This window comes from Bufo bufo, chromosome 2 (genome assembly GCF_905171765.1).
Source record: "Bufo bufo chromosome 2, aBufBuf1.1, whole genome shotgun sequence".
NCBI lineage: Eukaryota > Metazoa > Chordata > Amphibia > Anura > Bufonidae > Bufo > Bufo bufo.
In genome coordinates, this window is record NC_053390.1 from 22,345,840 (window position 1) to 22,362,389 (window position 16,550).

A 16,550-nucleotide genomic window follows, 5' to 3' on the forward strand; every position below is an offset into this window, starting at 1 on the left:
AAAAATCAAGCCCTCACACAACTCCATGTAAAAAAAAAAAATAATAAAAAAGTAATGGATCTTGGGAAGTGGCGATGCAAAAATATTTTTTTATTTAAAAAAAAAAAGGGGGGGGGGTTTTATTGTAAAAAAGTAGTAAAACGTAAAAAATATATATATATATATATATATATATATATATATATGTATTTGGTATCATTGTAATCGTCCTGACCCAGAGAATAAAGATATTATGTTATTTATACTGAAAAATTAACGCTGTAAAACATACAGCGGTGGCAGTATTGCTGTTTTTCCCATCTCCTTCCCAGAAAGAGTTAATAAAAGTTAATCAGTAAGTTATGTGTACCCCAAAATAGCGCCATTAAAAACTACAACTTGTCCCGCAAAAAACAAACCCTCATGAAGCTATAGCTCTTGGAACGCGAAACTGTCGGGCTTACTCATATGGGTAGGATATTCATATTCCATTATCATTGATTTCCTCCATGTTGGATTCTGCATGACTCCAGTCTCTGCCGTACTAAAGGTACATCATCTGGTCTCACGAAGACATTTGTTTGTAAAAGGTCTCGTCTCTCTCCTAAGAGGGATGCAAACAAAAGGGCGTATACAGAGAGTCACATACAATGTGCGGAGATTTGTTCGAAAGATAAGGAAATCCTACATGAGAATGAAAAAACCCAGCTGCACGGATCTCGGGTACACACTCCGACAGGTCATTGATAAATGTAAGATTAGGGAAACAGAATATATGACCTAAAGACAAATACTTTCTAAGAAACTCGTCTGGTTTGAGGGCGAACAATGAGTTTCAGTGTTTACCAGGGATAATGAAGTCCTGCTATATCCACAAGGTTGTAATTAACACACAGGAAGTTACAACATCCTAAAAACAAGGAAAAACCCTCAGCGAAATGTGAATATCAGAAACCTTTCTATCGTGTGTGTGTATATATGTATATATATATATATATATATATATATATATTTATTATATACTTTTTCGATATATAGTAGATATCCAAATATTATTAATCTATAATAGCAAGTTATAACAATTAGGTTGATTTTTCTTTATTATATCGAGATATTTTAAAATAGGCTTTATAAAAAAATGATAGGTATGATAAAATACTGTCCCTGCAGACTGAATACATAGGAATTGTCATGCCCTGCTCTGACTATGTGCGGAGGTCGGCCAGAATAGCAGCACGTGTTTAGTTTTAGTTTTGTTTTGGAGTCGTGCTGGTTCCGCTTCCCATCAGGTGCACTGGTTGGGGTCATTGGTTTAAATATCACTCTAGTCCAGTGTTCTGAGCGGGTTATAGAAATCAGTCTGGCCTTGGAAGGAAGGTTGTCTGTTCCAGCTCAGAAAAGATAAGTGTGGTTTCAGTTTTTGTTGTTTGCTATCTTGGTTGTGTTTGTGTCATCTTTCCCATCCAGGTTCTGTGCGAGCAGGCTGCTCCTTTTCCCCTTTTCACCATCTCAGGGAATCTAGGGTGTTTTAGCCCAGGCACGAGGACACATCATTCCTCATTCCTTCAAGGTCTGAATGTGGGCTGAGCAGTGCAGGGAAAGAGGTCAGGGTTTAGCTAGGAGGTGACCCTTCCCCTGCTTCTCGCCTAGAGCCTGGTTGTTGGTTTATCTGTGTGTCTGAGTTCCCCGTCCGTCGTGACAGGAATAGGGATAACACTTAGATTTCATTTTACATACATTATTCGTTTGATTCAAGTCATCTATTTAAGATGACTGAGAAATAAATCTATGAATCACAATGTAACGAGTCCCTGCCCGCTCTGCTCCACTCTCCCGGCACTCCTCAGATTCCAGACCGCAACGTCTGACTGTTCAGTGTATAAACACTATGCAGTAAGCCTTTAGCTCCATCTAGTGGTGATAGCGCAGAACAAACACCAGGCAGGCTGTATGTGAGTTCAAACCGGAATCCCCTTTATTGAATACGATATCTACATTGGTATCAGAGGAAACGCTCTGCCTGAAATCCATATTTCAGGAATTAATATCAAGCCTGGTAATTGTCGATACTATACTAACGGATATCTGAAATCGGTTTATAGATTGAGCAGAGCAAGTATTTGGGTGTACAATATCCTCATCAAATTATGTGATTGTAATCATAGATATTTGGTCTTCTTAAGGGGTACTGCATGCTCATAGAATACATCTTGTGGATGCCATCTTGTGGGTAGATCTAGGTATTGCATGTTAGGATATATGATTGATCTGGTTGATTATAAATAATTTATGTAAATAAATCATTTTATATTTTGCATAAATTATTATTTTACTTATTGCACAACCTGATTACCTACCTGTGTTTTCTTAAAATTTTTGAGGTGTTTTAAATGTCCACCTCGTAAGATCAATCTTTCATTGAAATTTTGTTAATAAAGCATTCTGCTTTGTTAACCACGACAAAACGCTTGGTTGTAAAGCCCCAAACAGGCTTGGTCACTAAAGGGTTAAATTACCTTTATAAGAGCAGACCAAAAGATCAAGCCCACCTACAGGTACATCAATGGGAAGAAAAAAAGTTATGGTCATTGGAATGTAAAAGCACCAAAATGACTTTCTTCCCATAAAATTTTTGTATTGTGCAAAAGTACAAAAACATGCAAAATATTCTACATATATGACATCTCCAAATTTGTACTGTGCTGCAGAATAAAATTAATATGGCGTATAGCTTTATTCAATGATTAAAATTAATTAACATCCAATTAAAATAATAATACGCGGTGGTGTAGGACATACATGGAAGCAACAGCCTAAGCAGGGAACAATCAAGGTTGGAATAACCAATTGGATATATTATATTGATAATATAAATGGCACAAAACTCCACTAAAAGTGAATTAGCAGCTACTAATGTAAAGTGCAAGTGCCTATAGCACCTTTAAATATAAATAATATTAGTAAAGCAGCCCGCTAAAGGTGTGCCAACACAAATCAATTAATAAATACCAACCAAGAGGAATCCGTTTTTTGTAACCAAAATCAAGAGTGGATTCAAAGTGGATGACTTGTACCTGTAGTTCCTGATGGATCAATTTCCAGCCTAATAGGAACATTATAGGTTTGTCTATTCTGTCATTTTTTCAATTCCAATTTTTATCTTCACAGAAAATCCCAGTAAAAATTGTAATGGAAATGTTATATACTTGCTAAATTATAAAGCAGAAGATGAGGATACCATGCAGCGTTCTTCAGGAGAAACTCTTATTACCATTAATGTACATCCAGGACTTCACAGTACAGATTTATCTTATAATCTCCCTAAACATGAGGAACCTCAAGAGGGTAAACACAGAAGAATTCTCACAGTTGAAAAGCCATACTGCTGTGCAGAATGTGGGAAGCACTTCACAAAGAAATCAAGTCTTGTTAGACATGGGAAAATTCACAAAGCAGAGAAGCCATACTCCTGCTCAGAATGTGGTAAATGGTTTATAGAGAAATCAAAATTCGTGAGACATGAGAAAACTCACACGGGAGAGAAACCATATTCATGTTCAGAATGTGGGAAATGTTTTGCAGATAAATTATTTCTTGTTAAACATGAGAGAAATCACACAGGAGAGAAACCATATTCATGTTTAGAATGTGGGAAATGTTTTACACGGAAATCAGATCTTGCTAGACATGAGAGAACTCACACAGGAGAAAAACCATTTTTATGTTCAGAATGTGGGAAATGTTTTACAGATAAATCAAATCTTGCTTCACATTGGAGAACTCACACAGGAGTGAAGCCATATTCATGTTCAGAATGTGGGAAACGTTTTGCAGATAAATCAACTCTTGCTGTACATTGGAGAACTCACACTGGAGAGAAGCCATATTCATGTCCAGAATGTGGGAGATGTTTTACAAAAAAATCACATCTTGTTGAACATGTGAGAAGTCACACAGGAGAGAAGCCATTTTCGTGCTGAGAATGTAAGAAATGTTTTACTTCTAAAACCAAACTTGGGGATCATCAGAGATGTAACACAGGAGAGAAGCCATTTTGATGTTATATAGTTTCAAAAGGTTTTATTTGGTTTTAAAGCAAGGAGTGATGGCAACATACTGCCAGTGTACCCCACGTTTGATGTTTTATATATTGAAAATGTTTTGTAAGGAAAACTAATTCTATAACTCAGCAGCTCAGAAGAAACCTTATTATTTTTGTGGAATATAGAAAATACTATAAGAGCAAAAAGAAATGTTAACCCCAGTTATTCACAGACCGGTAAGTAACTGGGGCTACATAGTAATGTGTTCATCTCAGAATAGTAGCACAATGTGTCTACAGCTTACGAAATCAGCCGAAAATCTGCCAAATTGCAAAAATGTTGCAGTCAAGTTGCAAGCTACGTGACTTGTATTGTGTTCTACGACGGCCTGTGACCTGTAACCACGTATCCAACTGTTGGATTTTTTTGTGACATATAGTGTGTCACATTGTGAATTATTGACATTGAGATTTTCATATCACATAACATGTTACTGTGTAGCTCCAGCCTAAAAGCCAGTACGAATATATATTTTTTTGGGATTAGTTATCCTGGATTTGCCAAACAACCAAATTCTATTTCTTTGAGGTCAACTGTGACCAAGATCTACAGAGGAAAAGTATTGGGGATACAAGGAAGAGAAGAAGAGCCTTGTTTACTTCCAGAGCAGTGAAGATGAATTGTCCCCATGAACCTTTGCTTCTTATCACTGTATTCACACCTCCACCCACACTGCGGGAGAGTCCAGAGTGACATGGGGAGAAGTAACGACGCTCCGTGTAATAGTTTTATAATGTATGTGGACACATTAATATTTCATCTTCATTCAAACAGTATTTACAGATGAAATAAAGTCTTCTATTTGCTCCACGACAGCGTCACCATTGTCACTGACAGACATTGTCTTCTTGGCTCATATTATACTTTCTCCTAGCGCTGTGACCTTTATTGCTCCTACAGACTAACCCTCCTGTGCGGAGACAGTGATTTATCTGACCTGGTGATCTGTGATAATTAACCCCATATGTACATTCCTGCTGTTTAATTATAAACCTGCTGTTTAATTGTAAACCTATCTAGATACTGTAGCTGAGTGATATATCATTGGTGGGAATCGCTTGTGATGTCACATCTGTTAACCCCTGAATAATGCCAACATGAATTCAGTGGCCAAGTGATGCTCATATTTGTGTTTCATATGTATCCTGCCTCTTGCTTTATTTTCCGCAGAGCATGAATGGAGACATGGTGCTGAATTATTAGTATTTTATACACTCATTCACAAAAATAAAAATGATTCACCAAGAAGGAGTTGTTGAATGAAACGATGATGTATGTGAGTGATCACAGTTTTAAAACTGATACGTTTCTTGGGGAATGCTGTTGCATTAAACGGAGCCTCTAGGACACTGTTGGGCCCCCTCTAGCCTAGACTCAAGATGAGATATGGTTGGGCATGGAGGCATACAGGTTCTGTATGGTATTCTGTGGCACATTTACCCTCTGATGTTACAGCTGGGCCTGTAGATCTAGAACAATTGTAGGTTGGTGAAGCTGGCATTCCAGATGGTTCCATAAATGCTCGACGGGCAATAAATCCAGGTGATCGGGCAGCCAATGAAGTGTTGTAATCTGTATGGAGACATTCCTAGGAAACCCTTGATGTGTGTGGGCGAGCATTACTCTGCTGAGAAATGCATATGAAGGGGCCCCCTGTGTCTTCATGGTGGACAAGGAAACTGGAGCTGCTTGTGCATGTCAGTAGACCAAATGATCCTCTGAACTGGTGGTCAGTTTGGGCTTTCCGGAGCCTGTTTGCCAAGTGTTTGTACCCACGTCTTACCGCTGCTCCAAACACCTCCTAACAGCTAGTTCCGAACAGCCTAGATGGTAGGCAATTTGTCAAAATGACTATCCTGCTTCTTTTAGTCGATTGATGTGCCCCCTCTCAAGGTCTGACAACTAGGCAAAATGTCTTTGAGTGCATCATAGAGGCATGTCTCTTAGTTAATGATCTCTCACCAATAGGTGAATTGCCCAAAAGTAGCCTTTGAGAAAGTTTTCTATAGCAGCAGGGGGGATCACTTTACGCTCTCTTCTGGGAAGACCCATTGTCTAATCAGACCACACCTGAAATTGATTAGATATCTGCCTGAGATATAACTGCAGAGAGGTGATCTGGTTTAGATACAGCCAAGCTCACTGTACTACAGTTTTGTGGCTTTTTAGTTTTATTTCCATTCACTTCTACTGTACGGGTGTTACACAAACAGTAGGGCAGGGATTTCAGCTGTATCTGTAAACCCAACCAGATCTTGCAGCTTGGATATGATGGCCAGTGGGAAGAGGTCAATTGTAGTTCTCAAGAGGTGGGACCAACATCTTATATATCATAAATGTCTAAAATAAGAATAAATCAACTTTTCTGTTTTATTATGGAGATAATGTTTTTGTATTATTGCCCTGAAGTGAAATCCTGGTGATTATCCATCGTTCCAGCTTGCTCCATGTGTTTCCACCTAAAGCTATGTTCAAGGGAGAATTCAGATTAGGGACTCTCTGCGTTCCCTGAGGTTCTCTGTAGCAATCCATTGAGTGTATTAGTAAATTGTCATAGGCTGAACTATTTTTCTCTTTGATCACTAACAATAAAGGAGTTTCATTTGTCAAATAATTTTGGATGTTTCTCTGTGTTGCTCCATAAATGTGTTCTCTACATCCAACAATTTCTGTAGCTACGCTATTCGTTTTGCTCTTGGGGGTGTTTCTAAGAATGAGTATGATGTCATTGGTGAACAAGGCTAATAAATTCATTGGACCCTACTTCAATTCCTTGATAAAGGGACGAGTCCTCGAGATAACAAGTGGTTCGGAGGCTAGATTACATTGTAAGAGTGACAGGGAGCAGCCTGGGTCATTCCCTTGGCCAGTTTAAATGATTCTAAAAGAAAGTATTGAGTATGGATTCAAGCTGTAGGATTTATATATTGGTGGGAAATGAACTCTCTGAAATTCAAGTTGTCGTGAACCTTCCCAGCCAGCTCCACCTAATGTTACTAAAAGCTTTCTTTACATGTAATGCTACCAATGTGGTACGCTCGGTATACTATGGTTCTGGACCATGTATAGAGCTGTCAGGACCTTGCAGATGTTCATAACAGCCGCTCATCCCCCAGAAAATCCTACCTAAGATATATAATTATATTAAAAAAGCACTTCTGTTGTTTTTTTTTCATTTGCTCTCTGCAATCAGTCTTGCTGTCTGTAGGGTGCTTGTGTCTATTGTCTCTGACCATATACAATCTTCCTGCTGTATTCTTCTCTGTTTTGCTGCTGTGCCTCATCATGTGACACCTGTACCAACCACCAGTACATTGCAGGTGTTGCAGGATCGCTCCTTTACTGCACTTCCTACTTCCTTTGGACTACAAGCTGACGTCACCACTGGCCTGATGCCTCCCTTCTTCTTTCCATGCTCCGCTCAATGAGATGCATTTGAGCCTCACCTTTTAGATCTCAGTCTCCCACATATCTTCCTCAAGAACAGCAGGTAAATTTGTTCTTCTGAGGTGTACCTCCATTAGGCATTATCAATGATTTTGATTCCTTCAGATGCATTATGATGACAGGTATCAAAGACATATGAGGCTACATGCACGGCAAGGTACCCAAAGACTTCACAGACTTATATGTACAGCACATAGTTAAGGAACAGCAGAGCCGTCTGTATGAGATGGGGCATAACAGTAACTGAATAGTCAGGCCCATTAAGGGATCCTTCACCTACCTCAGCAGTGCATTATAGGTTCTGTGCCCAATAAATTTGAGCCCCGTCAAACAATCTAGTAGTAGAGCCATCTGAGTGCTGGGCTCTGCAATACTTCAATTTCAGCAGTGGTAGGACTATCTGAGATCCTTTTCCTGTCTCTCTCTGCAATAAACAGCACTGAACTTTGAAATAACTGCACTCAAATGAACTTCAGTCACCCATGTCTACATGTTCTTCATGTAGACATCGGTTGTGGAACACTTCAAGAGTGGAAACATTTTGTGGATCCTCAGCCAAATTCTTTGCAGCAAACACTCTCAAGCTCAGTGTGCATTACCACAGCTACACCACTCCGTATTTCAAACACGTATGTTTGCAGAATCGAAAATATAATTATCAGTCTTCTCCGACAAAGAAGTTTCAAGATGATTTGTGCTACCAGTTTGTAACTCTTCCAGAAATTCTCTACATTTATTCCATAAATTAGAAGTATTTCAGTAAAGATTTTTTACTTTCTATCCCGCTGCTGAAATACATGATGAAATATCTCTTTTCCAGTTGTGGGATTGTGAGTTTCCCACTATTTTATGGTCATCAAGTTTGTCAAGCAACCGAAACAGCGTCTTATGGGTGAAGAAGTCATTTTCTCTATTCATAACCATGAAACTCAAGTAGAGGCTCCTTTATGAATGAATAAGGAAACCGAAACACACAAGACCAGTTTGACACACTGTATTTCCAAGACCAAATACTGCTTGTCTGATAAGTCTTTATAATGCTCGGAGTTCTTGTCAGAGGAGCAGTGTTTGGGCCGGGAAATACTGCCGACAAACAGTGTGTCTCCAAAACCCACTTTTTAAGGACCAGTTCAGGTCTGAAGTCACCTTGTGGGGCTTACATAGTGGAAACCCCCCATAAATTATCCCATTGTAGAAACTACACCCCTCAAGTTACTCAAAACTGATTTTAGAAACTTTGTTAACCCTTTAGGTGTTCCACAAGAATGAAAAGAAAATGGAGATGAAATTTCTAAATTTCACTTTTTGGGCAGATTTTCCATTTATCACCGCCAGTTCTGTGAGTAGGTCTAGCAGACGTTCTTCTCTACCTCTTGTATGATGTTCTTTGTTTTGGTTTCACTTTCTCATCTCCTTTCCTTCTGCCAGGTGTCACTTATTTAGACTAATCGTCTTCCTTTATATTCCCTCCCATACTGCCTCACTTTGCGGTTTATACTACTTCCTGGATGAAGTGTTCACTGCTGGAGGTTGCTTCTGCTGTTTGCTCAGATAAGTCCTTTACTTTATTGTGTTTCCTTGCTGGCTTGATTCTAGGTGACCCTGACTCTGTCCGTATTAAGTGCAGGGAGCCGGTGGTCGTGTCCCCTCACTATTATAGGGTTTTCAGGTGTCACACAGACTTAGGTACGTGGGCATGCAATCGTCTACCATCGAGACCCTTGCATGTGCATAGCAGTCAGGGAGAGCTCTTAGGGTTTTATAGGGCTCACCTATAAGCTCCTTAGTTTGGGATCAAGCCAGTCGCTCATTTATTCATAAGTTCCAGCTATTTGCAAACTTCACCAGTGACACTATTTTAGTCCATTTTTTTTCTTCAACACATTGACGGTTATCAGCCAAACAAAACTCAATATTTACTATGCTGATTCTGCGGTTTACAGAAACACCCCTCATGTGATTGTAAACTGATGTAAGGGCGCACAGCAGGAAAGGAGTGCCATATGGGTTTTGGAAGGCAGATTTTGCTGGACTGGTTTTTAGATACCATGTCACATTTGAAGCCCCCCAGATGCACCCCTACAGTAGAAACTTCCTAAAAAGGACCCCATTTTGGAAACTAGGGGATAAGGTGCCAGTTTTATTGGTACTATTTTGGGGTACGCTCGTGGAGCGCTGTGTATACAGCGATCTCGAAGGCAGGGACACCTGGGAACTGTCCCTGCCTTCTCCCTGAGTTGTCCAGCTGCGATCTCTGAATGGACTTTTTTTTTAGAACGTCCATTCAGAGATAACAACCACTACCCGTACATTTATAGTCAACAGGCAGATGGGAAGTGGTTAAGGACTGTTGGATCTGTACTCACAGTCCCGTGAGTTCAAGAACTCTGCAGGAGGACCTTGTCTATTATCAGTAATATAAACTGCACAGTTGTTAGAAGGAGGTTCTCCTCCTGAAGTCAGTAATCTAGCCTGTCCTCTGCATCTGTACAGGATCCAGCGCTGGAGCGCTCCTCTGCGCCTGTACAGGATCCAGCGCTGGAGCGCTCCTCTGCGTCTGTACAGAATCCAGCGCTGGAGCGCTCCTCTCCGTCTCTACAGGATCCAGCCGTGGAGCAATCCTCTGCGTCTGTACAGGATCCAGGGCTCCTCTCCCCTGGCTTTAGTGACTGGACACTCCTCTCCTGTGCCATTCAGCTCCCAGGAATAAGATCTATGGGGTTCAAAAACACAAACATGTCACCACACAGCCACATAAGTAGAACATTTAAGATGAGGCATTACTGCACTACAGGTCACCCCATCTAGCTAAACTGCTCCCCCAAGTCCTACTGTCTGATCAGGTGTCCTACAAAACGCACAATACATAAGATATACATAATTGTCTGCACCCCACACCCACCGACTGCTGCTCAGGCCTCTCCAGTGACTTGTTCCTAAGGTACAGACAGTACCCCCCCCAACAGGATGCCACCTCTGCCCACCTACCCCACAGCACACAGGTCACCATCTCTGACCCCCAGCACACAGTTCGCCATCACTACTCCCCCTGAACAAGTCGCCATCTCTGCCCCCCCAGCACACAGGTCACCATCACTGCCCCCCCCCGAACAGGTTGCCATCTCTGCCCACCTACCCCCCAGCACACAGGTTGCCATCATTTCCCCCCTGAACAGGTCGCCATCTCTGCCCACCCTGGCACACAGGTCACCATCTCTTCCCAGCAAACAGGTCGCCATCTCTGCCCACCCCCCACCCCCAGCACTCAGGTCACCATCTCTGCCCATCCCCCCAGCACACAGGTTGCCATCTCTGCCCATCCCCCCAGCACACAGGTTGCCATCTCTGCCCCCACCAGCAAACAGGTCACCATCACTGCCCATCCTCCCAGCACACAGGTCACCATCTCTGCCCTCACCAGCACACAGGTCGCCATCTCTGCCCATCCCTTGTGAGAGATGGCAATCCCTTTTGTCTCTGAGCACATAGTTTCTTGGTGGAAAAATACAGAATGCTGACATTGCACTGTGGGAGATGGAGGTCAGTGTATTGAATTGAGCTTACAGGGTTTGTCACGGGGTCCTACTCCAGTATCCCAAAATCAACAGAGCGAGGAATGAGTGAACAGCCCAAGGACCTTTATTATATGCAAACCGAAAGGTCCATAAAAACACTCCACCACACAAATAGTCCAGGAACACGGCTACAGTCCAGTAGCAGGATAAATACCCAAGGAGATGAGGGTCACACTCCTCCAGCTTGGAGATCGATATGGCAGTGCGGCTCCAGATGCTTTTTTTTTTTTTGATTGAAACGTCTTTATTACGATCAGTCATCATACATACATACTTTAGTACTGTGACGCAGCACAGGCCATGAAACAGTACATAATAAATTACTTACAGTCGTCTTTGCGAGCATGGCATTGTTATGTAGAGCACAGGCTAACCTACACTATACATCGCAATGAATGCTACACTAGCATACCTATTCAATCACAAAACCTTCCAACAAAGCATTTAGACAGTGATGAGGGAAGGGGAAGTGGGAAGGAGGGGATAGGGAGGGGGGATCACATGCCCTTAGCTTTATTGAGAGGACAAATACAAACGGGGGGAGAGGGGGAAGGAGAGGGGTTTATTCCTCTTCTTCTTCGTCGACGTCCGAGATGTTGTAGTCCTGCAGCATACTATGGATAAGTCTGCGGCAGTCCTGGACGGACTTGTTCTCCCTCCTGAGAATAAGCCGGTTCCTAGCAAACCAAATAGCGTCCTTAAAACAGTTCATAAGGCGCCAGGCCTCCTGGATGGCTCCAACAGTATGAATCCCAGGAAATAGTCCGTACAGCACCGAAGTGTGTTGCAGGCTGTTCCTGGGCACTGAGTCTTTGAGTTCATGTTCCAGGGCATCCAACAGGCGCTGTGCAAAGCGGCACTCCCAAAACAGGTGGTAAGATGTTTCCTCCACGAAAGGGCACCTGGGGCAGTACCGGGTTTTGCACAGGTTACGGGCATGCATGAATGACCGGATTGGCAGTCCGCCCTGAATGGCCATCCATGACAAGTCCTTATGCCCGTTAGTCAACCTGTTTGACGACACATTAGTCCAAACTGTCTCTAGTGTGTCGTCCTGGATCCCTGGAATTGACTCGACCACGTCCTTTGCTCTGATGAGTTTGTGGATAGTTTTTGGCTTCCACAAGTCGGGTTTGAGGCCCTCCAGCTGGTGTTCCCTCACAAACCTGACGACGTCCCCGTAGAACCAGGGAGCATGCCAGTTGTAAGGGATGGAGCTGTCCCACTTGTCCCAGCCCAGACCCCTCCAGAGGGGCAGGAGGAAAAAGCGAGACATTGCCTTGCCCGCAGAGCCGTTAGCAGTTCTTAGAGTCCGACGAACGCTGTCACAAACAAAGGCAATCCGCAGTAAAGTGGGCAGGTCCGGTATGCCCTTTCCGCCCTTGCGGGGCTCTTTGTACATGATGGCTCGTTTCACTCTGTCCATCTTAGATCCCCAGATGAAGCGAAACACTGTCCTGGTGATGGCCCTGGAAACGGTGGCAAGAGGGGGCCATGCCTGTGCGGTGTACTGGAGCACAGGCAAAACTTCATTTCGCAGGACGAGTGCTTTACCTTCGATCGTGAGGTGTCTAAGGCTCCACAGTCCGATTCTTTGATTCACCTTGGCCAAGCGTTCTTCCCAAGACTTGAGGGCTGCGCCTTCCTTCCCGAACCAGACTCCCAGAATTTTGATGAAGTTTGGTTTGATGGTAAATGGGAAGGGGGCAGAAGAGGCCAGTTGCCAGTCCCCGAAGAGCATGGCTTCTGACTTGCCGCAGTTGACTTTGGCCCCTGAAGCTTGTCCGAACTCCTCGCAGGTCTGGACGAGTGTAGTCACCGAACGCCGGTCAGCGCAGAAGACGGTCACGTCGTCCATGTACAGCGAGCACTTGACCTCGTAGTGTCCAGGTCCTGGTGCGGTGATCCCTCTGATCTCCCCGTTCTGTCGGATAGCCTCCGCGAAGGATTCTATAACACAAACAAAAAGGAGAGGTGAAAGAGGGCAGCCTTGCCTGACCCCAGAGAGGACAGGGAAGGGGTCGGTCTTCCAGCCGTTCACCAACACCGTGCTGCAAATGTCAAAGTACATCAGGTCAACAAAAGAACAGAACCTCCTGCCCAGACCTAGCCTGCGCAGCGCCTTGCCCATAAATTCGTGAGAGACCCGGTCGAATGCCTTCTCCTGGTCCAGGCTGACCAGGGCGGCATGAACACGGCGGTCCTGGATGTAGTGCACCGTGTCTCGTGGCAGTGCGGCTCCAGATGCTACTTCTCTGTAGAGGCAGTACATTCCATGGTAAGCTCTTGTCCTCCTCAGGTGCTGTCCTTATATCCCCGGGGTAGGCAGACAGGGTGGATGGTTTTCAGGCCCCCCAGACCTGTAAATGGTGCTTCAGTGATCAAGGAACCACAGGGGGTGATCTCCAGCATTTGGAGAGTAGAGGGTCATGAATGGACAGTCAGGAAATGTCAGCAGGGGTTCATCAAGAGGCATGAGGACAGCCAGGCTGCCGATGGTCACTGAGCTGATTCAGTTATCAGAGCTTCCTGTAATGTAATTAAGACTGGACAATTCTGGGAATACACAGAATGGTAGAGCAACAAGACAACACTCCTAAAATCAGTAAAATTATGAACAGTGACAAAATGACAAACAACACACTATAAGCCACCATCACAGCAATTCTTAAAATTTTAAGAAAAATTTCAAAACCCACTTTTTAAGGACCAGTTCCGTTATGAAGTCTCTTTGTGGGGCTTACATAGTAGAAACCTCCTATAAATGACCCCATTTTAGAAACTACACCCCCTCAAGTTATTCAAAACTGGTTTTACAAATTTTGTTAACCCTTGAGGTGTTCCACAGGAATTCAAGGAAAATGGAGATGAAATTTCTAAATTTCACTGTTTGGCAGATCTTCCTTTTTTTTTCTTTTTTTTTTTCTGTAACACATCAAGGGTTAGCAGCCAAACAAAACTCAAAATGTATTACCCTGATTCTGTGGTTTACAGAAACACCCCATTTGTGAACGTAAACTACTGTTGTCACGGATGAGGTATAGGAGGAAACACCACACTGACAACCAGGAGGGAAATGAAAAGCCACTATGCCTCTATGCTTATTTTTTGGACGATTGTCTTAAATATGGGCTCATTTTTTGCGGGATGAGGTGACGGTTTGATTGGCACCATTTTGGGAGGCATACGCCTTTTTGATTGCTTGGTGTTGCACTTTTTGTGATATAAGGTAAAAAAAAAGGCTTTTTTGGGCACAGTTATACATTATTTTTTTTACGGTGTTTATCTAATGCGGTCATTATGGACGTGGCGATACCTAATATGTGTGTCTTTCCTTCCTTTTTTTTCTATTTTTATTATAAAATTAGGAAAAAGGTGAGTTTTTTGTTTTGTTTTATGTTTTTTACTTGAAACAAATTTTTTTATTCTAAACCCCCTTTTTTTAACTTTATTTCTGTCCCACTCTGGGACATCAACTTTTAGGGGTCTTATCCCCTCTGCAGTGCATTACCGTACATCTGTATTGTAATGCATTGCCTGTGTATTATAATGAGTAATTTTCTAAGGCCTCTTGCACATGACCGTATGGTTTTACGGTCTGTTTTAAACGGATCCGTTTTTCCATTTTTTTGTTTCAGTAGTGTTTCCGTTCCGTTTTGCCATTACATTTTTCCATTTGGTTTCCGTTTGTGATTCATTTTTTGTGATTCATAAAAAAATAGGGCTGGGCATAGAATTTAGATGGTTCCGAAAAAACGGAATGGATACGGAAGACATACGGATGCATTCTGTTTTTTTTGCGGAACCCTTGACTTGAATGGAGCCACGGATCGTTATTTGCGGGCAATAATATCTTTATATACTAAGTTCTATCTTTCAGCGGAACGGAATTATGGAAATACAGAGTACATTCAGTTTTTTTTCCGGATCCATTGAAATGAAAAAATTCTGTATACAGTCCGTAAACGGGAAAAAAAACTGTTTGTGTGCAGGAGGCCTAACAGTTTTCCAGGAGATCCAGCCAAAGGCTGGATCTCCTCGGCTTCCATAGAAGGCAGGTCTCGATGCCTCTGCAAGGCATCGTCCTGCCTTCTCACCCATTGGGTCCCCGTCTCAACAGCGCGGAGACCCGATGGAGATCATCACCCGCTACACACACCTTTTTATGCAGCGGTCAGCGCTGACCGAGGCATAGAAAGGGGTAATCCACCAGCATCGGCTTTTACAGTGATGTTGGCGGATACAGCAGGGGCCCGGCTATCAGTGACTGCCGGGGCCCTGCACTGATCGGGCATGACATCGGGCATGATCAGCATGACGTAATAGTACGTCAAATTACGAGAAGTCACCTCCCGCTATGATGTGCTATTACGTCACATGTCAGGAAGGGGTTAAACATAAGAGAAGTCACACAGGAGAGAAGCAGTTTCAATGTTTTGTAAGGAATTTAAATTGTAAAACTCATCGGATCAGAAAAAACTATTATTATCTTTTGGAGTATAAGAAATTAGTTTTATTGTTGTGGGAATCTGGGATCTGAGGAGTCAGCTTCGGTACTCAGGTACCAGCCAGTACCAAAGCCAACTTCGGATTCCAGTTTTTAAATAGTTTTCAAAGTTATTTAAAGGTACCCTGTCATCACCTTTCTGCTGCCCATACTAATGTGAGAGATGGGAATCCATTTTGTTTCTGAGTACAAAGGGTCTTAGTGGAAAAATGAGGGGAACACATAATGGCACGGTTCCGTTCATTGTATAGGTGTATGTGGTGTATAATAAAGTTATTGATTTCTTACCTGGCAACAGGATTTGATTGGTGAAGTCATCGGCGAATGACGTCTGGGAAAACTTGCAGTTGTCCTTGGAGAATGGTGATTGGTCCTTCTCTTCAACGGACATTCCAGGTACCTGTAATAGAAGGAGATAACGGTCAGTGCACATTCACGGCACTGGACAACAAACAGACAGGACCTATGTCATACTTACCTATGGAAGAACTTCTCAACCAACTCATCTACAAAGCTGAATCTAAAGGAGGAGTCACCTGGCTACAAAAATGCTTATCCAATGAATTTACCTTTTCGGATGAAGCTCCAGGATCTTCTTCTCAGGTCCTCTGCGCATCCCTGAGCACGAGCCCAGAGAGGATAGATATCTCAGACGTCACTGGCGCGCGCATGCGCAGTTACAGCCCGAAGGAAAACTTACCTTCAGAACGGAGTCGCTGGGAACCAAAGACCTTTTCTCCTCCACCTCCTCCAAAAAAAAGAAAAAACAAGAAAAGAAAAGAAGACACTCACCTATTACCCCTTCGGTTCAGGAAGCAGGTGATACAGAGCTTCTGTACCCTTCCCTCGAGCCTTCTACAGTTGGACCTATTAACAAGGGTGAGATTAACGGTCAAAAACAGTCAGGTTGGCACACAGATGCTGCGCAATTTTATTAAC

General features: G+C 42.9%; 1 pseudogene; it reads left to right on the top strand.

The window, feature by feature from the left end:
* Positions 1–5,070, top strand: part of LOC120990656 — a 45,029-nt pseudogene extending 39,959 nt beyond the window's left edge.
* The last annotated feature ends 11,480 nt before the right edge of the window (positions 5,071–16,550 follow it).